Raw genomic sequence first — 14,371 nt, forward strand, 5'->3', positions numbered from 1 at the left:
GGCAGAGTCAGCATGGATTTATGAAGGGGAAGTCATGTTTGACAAATTTGCTGGAATTCTTTGAGGATGTAACGATCAGACTGGATAAAGGGGAACCAGTGGATGTGGTGTATTTGGACTTCCAGAAGGCATTTGACAAGGTGCCACATAAAAGATTAATGCACAAGATAAAAGTTCATGGGGTTGGGGTAATATATTAGCATGGATAGAAGATTGGCTAACTAACAGAGAAAAAAGAGTCAGGATAAATGGTTCATTCTCTGGTTGACAACCAGTAACTAGTGGGGTGCCGCAGGGATCAGTACTGGGACCCCAACTATTTACAATCTATATTAACAATTTGAAGTAAGGGACTGAGTGTAACGTAACCAAGTTTGTTGACGATACAAAGATGGGAGGAAAAGCAATGTTTGAGGAGGGCAAAAAAAATTTGCAAAAAGACATAGACATGCTAAGTGAGTGGGCAAAAATTTGGCAGATGGAGTATAATGTTGGATCATGCACTTTGGCAGAAAAAAAATCAAAGAGCAAGTTATTATTTAAATGGAGAAAGATTGCAAAGTGCCGTAGTACAGCGGGACCTGGGGGTACTTGTGCATGAAACACAAAAGGATAGTATGCAGGTACAGCAAGTGATCAGGAAGGCCAATGTTATCTTGGCCTTTATTGCAAAGGGGATGGAGTATAAAAGCAGGGAAGTCTTGCTACAGCTATTATAAAGTATTGGTGAGGCCACACCTGGAATACTGCGTGCAGTTTTGGTTTCCAGATTTAAGAAAGGATATAGTTGCTTTAGATGCAGTTCAGAGAAGGTTCCGGAGATGAGGGGGTTGACTTATGAGGAAAGTTTGAGTAGGTTGAGCTTCTACTCATTGGAATTCAGAAGAATGAGAGGTGATCTTATCGAAACGTATAAGATTATGAGGGGGCTTGACAAGATGGATGCAGAGAGGATGTTTCCATTGATGGGGGAGACTAGAACTAGATGGCATGATTTTAGAATAAGGGGTTGCCCATTTAAAACAGAGAATTTCTTCTCTCAGACAGTTGTAAATCTGTGGAATTCACTGCCTCAGAGAGCTGTGGAAGCTGGGACATTGAATAAATTTAGGACAGAAATAGACAGTTTCTTAAACAATAAGGGGATAAGGGGTTATGGGGAGCAGGTGAGGAAGTGGATCTGAGTCCATGATCAGATCAGCCATGATCTTTTTGAATGGTGGAGTAGGCTCGAGGGGCCATATGACCTACTCCTGTTCCTATTTTTTATGTTCTTATGTTCTTATAAAGTTCAACAGTTGAGTTCAAGATGTTTCTGACTGTCAAGTCTTTAGTTTATGTACAAACTGTTACACATAACCCAGTCTGTCCAAAAACAATGACTGAAAATGGTGTAACATTTACCTATTCTATGTTTGGGTTGGGGATAGATGGAATGCTAAAGTAATCCTCCCCACGAGGAACTTGCTTTGCTCTCAGCCAATAAGTCTATAATGCCACCCTCAGTGCCACTTCTTGGACAAGGTGTGGTTTCAGCATGGTGACTTGGTAAACCCAAGGGTTATGTGACCGAGGGTTATATGGGTTGATTATTCATGATTACAGGTTTTATCTCAGTGGCAACTCATTATGCTTAGGGAAACTATCAACTAACCTTAATGGTGAGAAAGCTGTTGGTGAAAAAATACTCCCATTTTGTTTTCCCATGTCATAGGCCCTTAATTCAGGGTTGTTTGATGGCTGTGTCAACATTTGCTAGTTTTGCATGAGATCCAAAATTTACAAAACTGGTTTGTGCAGGATGCTACGGATCAGTGGATTCATAGGGGCATTGCTGATTAAACTTGTTCTTTTAAGCATATTGCAAATGATAAGTTGATGCAAAATGTATATTCTGCACCACTGATATTAAATCCAGGTTTTGATCCAGTTCTTTACTTCATACAGAAACTTTAAAAAATTGATCAAAGAGAGACTTTATTGTGGAAACTAACAGTCACGTAAACCTTTATCGAGTTTCTGTACTATGAACAGTTACTCTGGATCCTTTCCTTGAGCAGGCAATGAGCGCTCAGTTTCAGTCACAGTCAGGCTGAATTCAGTGACATTCATTGCTGTCTGTTCAAACCCACCAGCTGCTGTTTGAGGGCATTGGTTCCCTCCTGTCCCAAAGCGGGTGCCCAATGTCCACACATTCACCTGCTCTGCATTTCCATCCGATTTGAACACCATTTACACCCGCCTGGGACTTTCCACTCAACTCTTTTATTTACATTTGACTCTTATTTCAATTGGGACGGGACTTGGCATAGTTTACAGAATTCACAGTTTAATTCATTCACAGTTGAAGACTGAACACGTTCTTTGAAAAAATCAAATGCAACTGATTGTAAGACTGGCTGTTTCCTGCAGCGAGACCAGTTAAGCACCAAACTTAATAAGTATTGAAGAATTGTAAAGCGATCCCGAGCTTTTGGATAACTATCTGGTAACACCAGTTTGCGAAATATAAAACTCCATAGAGAAAGTAATGTTTTACACTAAAATGTTACCGTAATTGTTGTTTTTGGATATATCAAAGATGGATATAATACAAACTTTCCTGGCAACTTACAAGGATGTTTATAGATTCTAAACTAACCATAACAATAGCATTAAAAGCATTTAACCCACCTGTGTAGTAGGAATCTCACTCTGTAGTGAGTAATGGCAGTTATTGCACACATTAGGAGAAATTTTGAGGTTGGAAAATTAGGATTCACTGTTGCAAGAGTACATTGATAATTACAGATAAGTAAGGTTATTCATCCCCTCAATTAATTTCTCCAGCGATTTCCTAATGCTTCCCTCTCCAGTGTAGCATCCAATTGTTTCTTAAAAGATTTTTAGAACAAGAAAGAACTTGCATTTATGTAATGTCCATCAGCATGTGCCAAAGAGCTTCACAGTCAAGGAAGTACTTTTGAATTGTTGTTACTGTTGTAATATAGTGAAAAGTGGCAGCCAATTTGCACACAGCAAGGTTCCATAAACAACAATGTCCAATTAGATTGTCATTTCCTCAAGGATGTGAAGGAAGCTGGGCAGGCAGGATCTCCCCATTCTGAATCCATGCTGGCTGCTGCGAACTAGGTTATTGTTGTACAAACAACTTTCAAATTTACTTTTGGTCAATTCTAAAATTTTACATGGACTGAAAGGGATACTATTTGGTCTGTAGTTGCCTATGTCACAATTTTTGAATAATGACTCCACATTAACCTGTTTCAAATCTTCTGGTACTTCAGCAGTGTCTTCAAAATGAGTGTCAGTGCCTCAATAATTTCCTCTCTAGTCTGTCTCAGCACTCTGGGATAATTACCATCTTTCCCTAGAGATTTATTTTTTGAACCTATTTAGTGTTTCTTGGACTTCCATCTCATTTGTAATGAAGTTACTGATTTTACTTCAGATACCATTGTCTGGAGAGAGGAAGTGGCCATTAGAATAATTGCATTTTTATGCTCCTCCTTATTTGTGTCTTTTATGGTTTTCACATCTTCTCCGACTGTCTCTTGTTGTAATACTGAAAGAACCATTTACAGTTTTACTTAGGTTCAGCTGCGATGCTTCTTTCCCGATCTCTTTTTGTTCTTCTGATCACTCTTTTCGTGTATTTAGCAGGCTCGAGGGGCTAGATGGCCTACTCCTCTTCCTAATTCTTAAGTATTTCTGCATTTTCTTACATTCAACCCAGTGGGCTCCTCCTTTCTCCCTTTGTAGAGGGCTTGTTGCCTAGTTACCTCACTTTTAATCTGTAAGGGTCATGTTTTCTTAGTCTGAACTTATTGGTTTTGGGAATGAAGTTCTTGGTTTTAGGAACTGTTAGAGTAACTCCACAAGACTGTATATCTTAAGCTCAAACTGTTGTGACCTTGGTCTCTTTATTGTGACTCCAGAGTGAGGAAGCAGCATGGTAGACTGCCTTTTATACCTGCTTGCCCAGGATGTGCAGGTGACCCTTGGGTCTCCCACAGGTGTGCCCCCTGATGGCAAGTCTTACACATTGGTAATGTTTACATACATAACATAATTTCCCCCTAATTTCTTATGTACAAGTTATTTACAAGTTGAGGCGATCCGGGACTCTGCGTTCCCGGGTTGATCGCCTGAGTTGATGTCTTGGCATGAGTGAGTCGGTCAGATCATTGCTGCACTGCAGTGTGGCTGGTCTGATCGGACTGTCGGGCATGGTGGGTTCATCCTCGTGGTTGACCGCAAGGTCGATTGCTGGTTGGGTGTGCGTGGGTGGATCAACGATGGTAATGTCTTCTTCAAACTGTTCTTGGTTGTCAGTGAACCGCAGTTTGGTCTGATCCAAGGGCTTTCTGCACGTTTGTCCGTTCAAAATTTAACACTCTATTCCCCTCCTTGGCTAACACAGTGCCAGCAACCCATTTGGGACCATGACCATAATTAAGAATAAACACAGGGTCATTAACTTCAATGTCGCGTGATACAGCCGTGCGATCGTGGTACAAGTTATGCCGGTGATGTTGGGTTTCTACATGATCATTGCGATCCGGGTGGACTAAAGAGAGCCTGGTTTTTGAGTGCTCTCTTCATTAGCAATTCTACAGGGGGAACATCAGTGAGCGAGTGGTTCGCGTGCGGTAGCTGAGCAGAATCCGAGATAACCGGGTCTTCAGGGAACCGTCCGTCATACGTTTCAAGCTCTGCTTGATGGTTTGGACTGCCCGTTCTGCTTGACCATTGGATGTGGGCTTAAACGGCGCAGACCTGACATGCTTGATGCCATTGCGGGTCATGAACTTGTTGAATTCCAAACTGGTGAAGCATGGTCCATTGTCATTAACAAGGATGTTGGGCAAACCATACATGGAGAATATGGCCCGGAAGCTTTCAATGATGGCAGTGGACGTACATGACGACATTATTATACATTCAATCCATTTAGAGTACGCGTCCACTGCTACTTTGAACATCTTTCCTAGAAAAGGATCAGCAAAATCTATGTGGACCCTGGATCATGGTTTGGAGGGCCATGACCACAGACTCAGTGGGGCTTCCCTTGGTGCATTGCTCAACTGTGAGCAAGTGTTGCATTGGAGTACGCATGACTCCAATTCCGAGTCAATGCCGGGCCACCAGACATGCGACCTGGTGATAGTCTTCATCATGACTATACCTGGGTGGGTACTGTGTAGGTCACATATAAACATTCCCATGTCTTTTTTTGGTGAAATTACACGATTCTCCCATAGGAGGCAGTCTGAATGGATAGACATTTCGTCCTTACGTCGGTGGAACAGCTTAATTTCATCTTGCATTTCCCCTGGGACCGCTGACCAGCTCCCATTGAGGACACAGCTTTTTACTAGTGATAGCACAGGGTCCTGGCTAGTCCAGGTCCTGATCTGACGAGCCGTGATGGGTGACCCCTTGCTCTCAAAGGCATCCATTACAAGGAGCAAGTCTATGGCTTGCGCCATTTCCACCCTGGTGGTGGGCAATGGTAGCCTACCGAGGGCACCCGCACAGTTCTCCGTGCCTGGTCTGTGGCGGATTACATAATCATACACAGATAACATTTGTGCCCATCTTTGGATGCAGGACGAAGCATTGGTGTTAATACCTTTGCTTTCTGAGAACAACAAAATGAGCAGCTTGTGGTCGGTTTAGAGCTCGAACCGGAGCCCAAATGGTGCATTTTCTTAACCCCGTATATGCATGCTAATGCTTCTTTCTCAACCATACTGTAGGCTCTTTCAGCCTTAGATAAGCTTCTGGACACATATGCAACCGGTTGCAGTTTGCCTGACCCATTGTTTGCTGTAACACACAACCGACCCCGTACAAAGATGCATCACAAGCTAGTACTAAACGTTTACATGGGTCATACAATGCTTGTTAGAACATAGCAGGTTTCTGGCCTTGTTAAAGGCTGTATCTTGAGAGTTATCCCAAACCCAGTCATCACCCTTGCGTAGCAATAAATGCAAGGTTTCCAGCAAAGTGCTCAACCCCGGTAGAAAGCTACATTCTGTGGTCTGGGTGCATTCTTAATAGCCTCCGTCTTGGAGTCTGTGGGTCTGATGCCGTCCGCTGCAATCTTTCTCCTCAGAAATGTGACCTCTGGCGCCAGGAAAACACTTGGAGCATTTTAGCCTGAGTCCCACTCTGTCCAGTCGCTTGAGAACCTCTTCCAGGTTGTGCAAGTGTTCGGTGGTGTTGCAGCCAGTGATCAAGATGTCGTCTTGGAACACCACGGTGCATGGAACTGATTTCAGCAAACTCTCCATGTTCCTCTGGAAGATGGCCCCTGCCGAGCGAATCCCAAAGGGGCATCAGTAGTATATGAACAGTCCTCTGTGCGTGTTGATGCACGTTAATTTTTTTGAAGGTTCAGCCAGCTCCTGTGTCATGTAAGCAGAGGTTAGATCTAGCTTTGTGAACGACGTCCCCCCTGCTAGTGTTGCAAACAGATCATCCGCTTCGGGTAGTAGGTACTGGTCCTGTAACGAGACTCGGTTGATCGTTACCTTGTAGTCCCGCAGATTCTGACCGTTCCGTCGCTCTTCAACACCGGAACAATTGGACTGGCCCACTCATTGAACTCGACTGGCGATATGATCCCCTCTCATTGAAGTCTGTCCAGCTCGATCTCGACTTTCTCTCGCATCATATATGGAACCGCTTGGGCCTTGTGATGAGCAGGTCGTGCATCAGGGACTAGATGAATCTGCACTTTGGCGCCTGTGAAGTTGCTGATGCCTGGCTCGAATAATGACAGGAATTTGTTTAGCACTTGGGGGAGCATGAGGCATGCTTTGATGTTGTCCCAGTACCATCGGATCTTTCCTAGCCAGCTTCTGCCGAACAGCGTTGGGTCATCGCCTGGTACAATCCATAGTGGTAAATCATGCACAGTTCCATCGTACGATACCTTCACTGCCGCACTGGTATGAGCTCTTTGGTGTAAGTTCACAGCTTGGTGTGGATTGGGCCTAATTTTGGCCTTTGTGCCTGGTTGCCCCACAGTTTCTCAAAAGCCTTCTGGCTCATAATTGACCGACTCGCCCCTGTGTCCAATTCCATGGTAACTGAAATGCCGTTTAATTTGACTTGTAATATTATTGGAGGGCTTTTTGGTGGTGAAGGTGTGTACCTCATACACTTCCTCTTCAGCCTCGGGTTGAGTTGCCCAGGGTGTGCAGGTGACCCTTGGGTCTCCCACAGGTGCATCCCCTGGTGGCAAGTCTTACACTTTGGTAATGTTTACATACATAACAGGAATCATGCATCCTCAACATTATACCTTATAAAATTGCTCCACTTGTCTTCTGCTGAATTGTTAATAAACAGCCTCCACCAATTTATTGATTTTACTTGTTCCCTCATTTCATCAAATTTAGCCCTTTCAAAATTATACACCGGATCCTGGTTCTAGCTATTTCTGAATCCAAAAATCATACTAAACCTTTATCATCCCTTGATCACTGGCCCCCAGTGGTGCCACAACCTCTCATAAATACCAGATAAAGAGGAGCATTGCCTCTCATAACTGTCTTGAGACACTGTATCATGAAGCAACCTGACTCGAAACAACTTGGATTTTTCCAATTAATATTGGGTTGATTGAAGTCTCCAAATAAAATAACTTTCCTGTTAACACATATCTCTTCACAAATCAATATTGTCGTCCTTTTTACATTGACCAGGTAGTCTATAGCAGACCCCTAATGTTAACTTAGATTTATTTGGGGTTTAGAGATGGCCAACCAGAACAGTTCATTTTGTAGTTGGTCCCCCAGGATCAACTTGTTTTATTTGCCAGGTGTCAAAATGCAAGAATAAGTCCAGCAGGGCATATGGACAGGGTGGGGACAGTTTCCACCAAATATGAGTTCTGTACATGAATGCATGTAGCATAAGAAATAAAACAAAGTGAGTTTGAAGCACAGATGCAGCTTAAAGGGTATGATGTAGTAGCCATTATAGAGACCTAGCTACAAGCTGGGCATGATTGGGAGCTAAATATTACTGGCAATAGGATATTACAAAGGGCAGAGAAATTGGGAAAGGAAGGGGCGTAGCATTAGTGCTATAAAGACACAACTATAGCAGTTGAAATAAACGGCAGGATTTTTGGGTCGTTTGCGACCGGGTTTTTGCCGCATTTTGACCCACGAACAATGGGGCGGTGAGCTGTTTTTCGCCCAGTCGCGATCCTCGGGTCGTTTTTTGCAATGGCACTTAGAAGCACCATCGGGAAGAGCTGCGCCGGGCGAGTAATGGCTCGCATTACGACACCGCTGCGAGTTTCAAGACTCACCCGACCCATATGCCGCAAAACACGTCCCGCAATGACCGTCAGGGAAAATACAATGGTCCAGCCCTGCCAGTGGCGGTAAGTTAAATAAACTGACAAAAAGGTAAGTTAAAGTTTTTATTTTTTTATATTTTTGCAACAATTTATGAGGTAAGAGTGTTGGCAATGATTTTTGAATTTTTTATGTTGTTTCCCCCCCCAACCCAAGGCTCTCTTGGAGCACTCCCGGCCCTGCACTAAAGTTGGTGAGAATCCCCTTTTTGCACAACCAAAATAACTCAACGCCTCCCTTTGAGGGCACAGACCCCAAATGACAAAAGTTAAGCAATTCATCGCTAACGTTAAATGGGCAGTAAATTCCCCCCCCCCCCCCGAAAACGGAGAAGCCAAAAATCCAGCCCATAGCATTTCAGAAAGGCAGTGGAAACAATATGGGTAGAGTTGAAGAACAGCAAAGAATGCAAGACTCTTGTTGGAATTATCTACCAACATCCTGATAGTAGTGATGGCGGAAAATACGGAGATCAGAGAATTTGATCCCTAAGAATGGGTGGGGTGTTAAAATTAATTAATTCTCAATCGTGACTACAACCCAGCTCCAACAGTCCCACTTCCTGGTTTAACAAGCTCATTTTCACCGAAGTTAGGGAATTCATTACTGCGAGCGGTCGGATAGTTATTTGTGTATTTACTGCCCTTATAAAACGTTAATGACATTTTTGTAAATTGATTTTAACTCTGCTCCAAATTTAGCAGATGCAGCACAGGTTTCCCGGGCTCGGGAAACTGAGCAGGGAAATGGAGGTGAGTTTGAGCTGCACTTCAGATGGATATTTAAACTTGTCATTGCCCCATCTCAATAAAAACTCACTTCTTGCAGCTGGCGTTTCAGTACCCTCTGGCACATGCATAACAGAGAGTTTTTGTGTGGATACAGCTTTTTTCAACCTTGGAGGCTTTAAAGCTGACAAGATCAGAATGGAAGTTGCATGGATGTATATAACAGCACATCGGAAGAGGAAGACCGTCATCATTCACGGCAACAATGAGGTTCTGGGGTAGGATCAGCACATCCACAGGGGAAGGTTGCTCAAGAGGGGGTCGAGGGCGCAGGAGGCACTATCTATTTCACAGGGTTTGGAACAAGATTTAAGGATTGGTTTGTTAGGCCACAGAGCAAGCCATCTGAATGTTGAAGATGTGCTTCTGGTGCCTAGAAAGAACTTGATAGCTCTGAAGGCGCCCTTCAGTACTTGCCAGTGAAGGTCTCCAGAATAATAGTGGTGTGCCATGTCCAGCATGACATTACGCAGCAGGTGGAGGAAGATGAAGAGGCTCATCACTCATCTTCAGATGAGCAGAATATAGAGGACGAGAAGGAATAGGAGGATGATGAAAATGGGGAACCCATCACCAAACCAGCCACTTATCTGGAATGCCATAATATCACAAGGTTCATCTATGTAAAACAGAAATGAAATCCTGCAGTACGCTGCTACCACCAGGATTACGGGCCCCCTCTCTTTGCACAAAACCGTCATCACTCATCCACCTCTTGCACATCCACACAATGAGTCCGGTCATGTGGTGACATTCATCATAAAACGAGTGAAAGGACGAGTTGCAACTCAGAAGGCAATAATGGGCAAGCTGTGGAAGGAAACTAAACAACATAACATTCTGTTGAACACCCACATGCATACCTTTGGTGAATTACTCTTTCTTCAACTTATGCTTCCTACCACTTCTACGTGGTGCAACCCGTGTGGTTTCAACAGAGGTAGAGGCAGCTGCTGAGATGCTTTTGGCCTTCGCTAATCTGGTTTTGGAAACCCTGAGGGCTTTGTCAAAGACAGCACTATCTGTACCTGTGTGGGGGCAGACTCGGCCATTGGGAGACGAGGCAGCATGTCGGGTACTGGCTGAGAGGGTGGCAATGGGTGGGAAGTGGGAGTGCTTTGAGGGGCATTTCCACGTCCATGTCCTCTTTTGCCATCATCCATCTCCTGGACCAGTACCACATCACTCCTACCACTCTGCTGCAGACCAGCTTGGTCGCGATCAGTGATGCATTGTGAGGCCCTGGATACGGTATCTGTCATCCTGTTTAAGGCAGCAGGCAAGTTGCCATTCAAAGTGTACATGGCCATAGTCATGGCTTGCATGGACTCATTTGAGAGCTATGCTTGAATCTTCATGCAGGTGACCACTCTCTCCATGGCAGACAATCTCGCAATTCCCTGCTCCATCAATCCACTAGTGATTGAGTTGGACTCCTTCATCCTCTGCTATTGTGAAGCGTACACGGCACATCTGTCAGTATACGGCTATTTGCTGATGCACCTCCAGCATTCTCCTTCTCAATGATAGCCCCGGGGTTCAGCATCTATATTCAGCTGACCAGAGCTTGGAGAGGATTACACCCCCAACGTGGACTCTCAACAAGGTGTCCTTATCACCCAGTGTCTGCTCGTGCTTGCTTATGAGGTATGAATCACCAGGGAAAACCCAACTAATTGTCGAAGTCAACCCACCGAAGTGTGACTATCTGTGCTGGTGTTGGACTGTACATCTAGTGACAGTGCATTTTCAGAAAGGAATGAGTGAAGAATTGCCCTCATGGCTGTCCTGTGACACTTGCTGTTCACTTGACTGCCCTGGAAGACAAAAGAAAGGGATATGATCTAGTCATGGTAAAGTCATAATCATGACCACCACCATACTGAGAGGGTGGAAATCTCCAGAGTGTCCTCCTTTTCATCAGTTAGCTAGACTATTTGTGGTGGGCTACCTCTAGTCCACTCTCTTTCTCCCTTGCATTTTATACTCTCTTCTCTTCCAAGGGCCAATAAAACAGATCAGTTCGTGAGCGAAGTGTAGATATTCACCCGATGAATGCAGGGCATTTGGTGAAGGTGACTATGGGACAGATGTATCAAGTTGTGTAAGGATAGAGGTGAGTGTAACAGTGGATAATTGGGGAAATTATAAAATGCATAGAAAGGTGAAAGCTCGGTGCTGCTGAAATTTGAGTGGGTGTGATGAGTGGTGTGATGGAGAACACTTAGCAAGACGGGGAATGAGGGCAGGGAGCTTAAAGCACAGGATGTATTTGAATTAGCAAATGTACTCACTTTTCCTGATTTGGTCAAATTATTAAACTGCTTCCTACATTGCATTTAAGGCACAATGCTGCTGCGGCTCACCTCCTTAGCTACCTGCAACTAACTTCCCTTGGTGAGAGCTGCAGCTTTCTTCCTCCCATTGCTGGGGAAAAGTATATCTTTCCAGCTCCTGACTGCGCCCAGCAGTAATTCCAACGATGTATCATTGAATCTGGGTGCTGCCCTTGCTCTGTATCCACCATCCATCCTGACCAATTCCAATTTGTATTTGCGCATTGTCCCTTTAAATACAGCTGAGATCACACCATGTGGGAGTGCATCACACCCGCTGTGCAGCTTGGAGACGTGAAACCTCGTAGTCAAAATTAATTGGTTCAATTGAGCTGTGATTGCAGTTTCTGACATGCTGCGTTAACTTTTGGGTTTCGTCCATGCATTTCCACCCAACCCTGTGTTCATATTAATATCAGATTTCACAGACAGGGAGAAGTAGAACAGCTCAAGTAGAACATGCAATTAATTTCTAGAATGTATTTGCGATGGTTTCCTGGAACAACAGGCTGGATTTTCGGCTTTGATATTTTTGGAGCAGTAATGGTGGCAGGGTGGTAAAGTTTGTGCCCGCGAACAGTTTGTGCCTCAGTAAGTAAAATTGGGCAGCTGGGCCCTGAGTCAGGGGACGCAGCACTAAGGGAGGCATTGTACACCTCTCTTAGGGCGTTAGGATGGGAAACTCCTGAGCTAAAGAACCGGGCCGGGAGAGCTCCAAGACACCCCTGGGGGTGACAAAAAAACTTACAAAAAACAATCGCAAAACATTGCCCACGCCACCACAAGACAAATCGTAAAAAAAAATTAAAAGAAAAAACAAAACAATCACACGTACCTTAGGAGTCCATTACTTACCTCTCCACTGTCAATATTGTTGCACCACCTGATTTCCCAGGCATTCACTGCGGGGTGCACTTTGGGGCGTACGGGTCGGGAAGAGTTAAAACTCACACCGGTGTCACAACCAGGGGCATTGCACATCGGTGTAACTTTTTCGGGCGTTGCTGCTCAGCGCTGCCACTAAACCAGACCTGAGGATCGCTGCGGGGCTGACCGCCTGGCCAGAACACCTCACCACCGCCATTGCCGCCACTCCAGGGCGAAAAACGGAGCGGAGAGGAGCCGAAAATCCACTCCAACACATTTCAGAGCAGGCAAGGAAACAGGCCATACTAGATTTAATGATGAATTGCGAACTAGGATTAGTTATCAATCTGATGGGAAGGGAATATGTTGCAATATAGTGGCCGTAATATGATTGAATTTGACATTAGGTTTGAGGGGTAGAAATAAGTGTATCAAGTCAGGACTTTAAATTTAATTAAGGAAAACTTCGAAGGGATGAGAAATGAATTGACCACACTAAAAGGGGCTGAACTATTAATGGGCAAAACTGGAGGCAAATAAGTAATTGGCACAATATCGCAAACACGTTCATATCGCTAAAAGGCAAATATTCCATTTTTGTAGTTCAGCAACCAAGGTCAACAAATGAGGTAAGAGACAGTATTCAGCTGAAAGACAAGGCTTACAGAAATGCCAGGAAAAGTGAAAATCCAGTGGACTTGGAGAGCTATTAAAAGAAAATAATAAACAATGCAAAAAAAGATTATGAAAAGAACTTGCAGCACACATTTTTAAGAGTAAGGGATTGGTAAAGGAGAATGTGGGCCTATTAAACACAGATGCAAGTGAAACTATAATGGGGATGGTAAAAATGGCAGGCTTGTTAAATGAAAACAAAAGCAAAATACTGTGGATGCTGGAAATCTAAAATAAAAAAAGAAAATGCTAGAAATACTCAAAGGTCAGGCAGCATCTGAGGAGAAAGAAACAGAGTCAACGTTTCAGGTTAATGACCTTGCATCAGAATGAGTATTTTCTGATTTTACATTGGGCGTTTACAGATGACACTAAGTTAGGAGGATCAGTGAACTGCGTAAATGGGAGTAGGAAAATGCAAAAGGACATAGGAAGACTAAGTGAGTGTAAAAAAACTGGGAGATGGAGTTCATATGGGGAAGTGCGAGGTCATCCACTTTGGATCTGAGAAAGACAAATTGGAATTTTTTTCTTAATGGTGAGAGACCAGAAGCTCTGGAGGAATATTAAAAATTAGTATACAGGTGTATTTTATAGTCTCTTGAAAACTCTTAGTTCAACTTAACTCTATTTATTTGGGAGATCTCAGATAGCCATGTGGAGCTTAAGATGGCATTCCTTCCCTGATCCTCTCTCAGTGCAGCCTCTATACCTCCTAGCTAGAGGGTGCTATACATTATATCGATACCTCCTAGCTAGAGGGCGCTATACATTATATCGATATTTCCTAGCTAGAGGGCGCTATATATTATCTCATTACACCTTTCCTTTCATAAGAATCAAAAATGAATTAAAGTTAGCTTCAGTATAAATGGGTAGTTAACTTCTTATGAATACATGTATTAAACAACCTCAAGTTTAACAAACAACAACAACACTCTTGTCTTATTAATTGTTTATCCGAGTGTCCAGTGCCCATGATTTCTTATTTCTGTACATAGTGCTCCAGGTATTTTGGCGTTGTGCGGATTCTGTCGCTTCGCCTCAAACTGGTTGTTTCAGTGGTGTTCTGTGCACTGATCGCTTTAGTCTCTTTATCAGTGCTCTGAATCAAAATATCAGGCAACATATCCCTGTTTTCACGTGTTGTCGTTGAAGTGCTGTTTCACATGTTAGTTGGCTGTGTTGGCAGCAGATCGTCTGTGGGTGTCACTGAGATCTCTGAGTTTCAATGAATGTCTCAGCGCTCTTTTTCAGATGTTTCCTATTTCTGAGATACTCATGGCCATCTTCTGCAATAACCTGATATGAATGAATGCCG

General features: G+C 43.7%; 1 protein-coding gene across 1 annotated transcript in view; it reads right to left on the minus strand.

The window, feature by feature from the left end:
* Window positions 1-12,402, minus strand: part of LOC139265287 (signaling lymphocytic activation molecule-like) — a 101,478-nt gene extending 89,076 nt beyond the window's left edge. Inside the window, exon 1 of the mRNA XM_070882241.1 lies at window positions 12,364-12,402. The gene's annotated coding sequence lies outside the window, so the exon portion shown is untranslated. The remainder of the gene's footprint in view (window positions 1-12,363) is intronic.
* Between the last annotated feature and the right edge of the window lie 1,969 nt (window positions 12,403-14,371).

This window comes from Pristiophorus japonicus, chromosome 6 (assembly GCF_044704955.1).
Source record: "Pristiophorus japonicus isolate sPriJap1 chromosome 6, sPriJap1.hap1, whole genome shotgun sequence".
Taxonomy (NCBI): Eukaryota; Metazoa; Chordata; class Chondrichthyes; family Pristiophoridae; genus Pristiophorus; species Pristiophorus japonicus.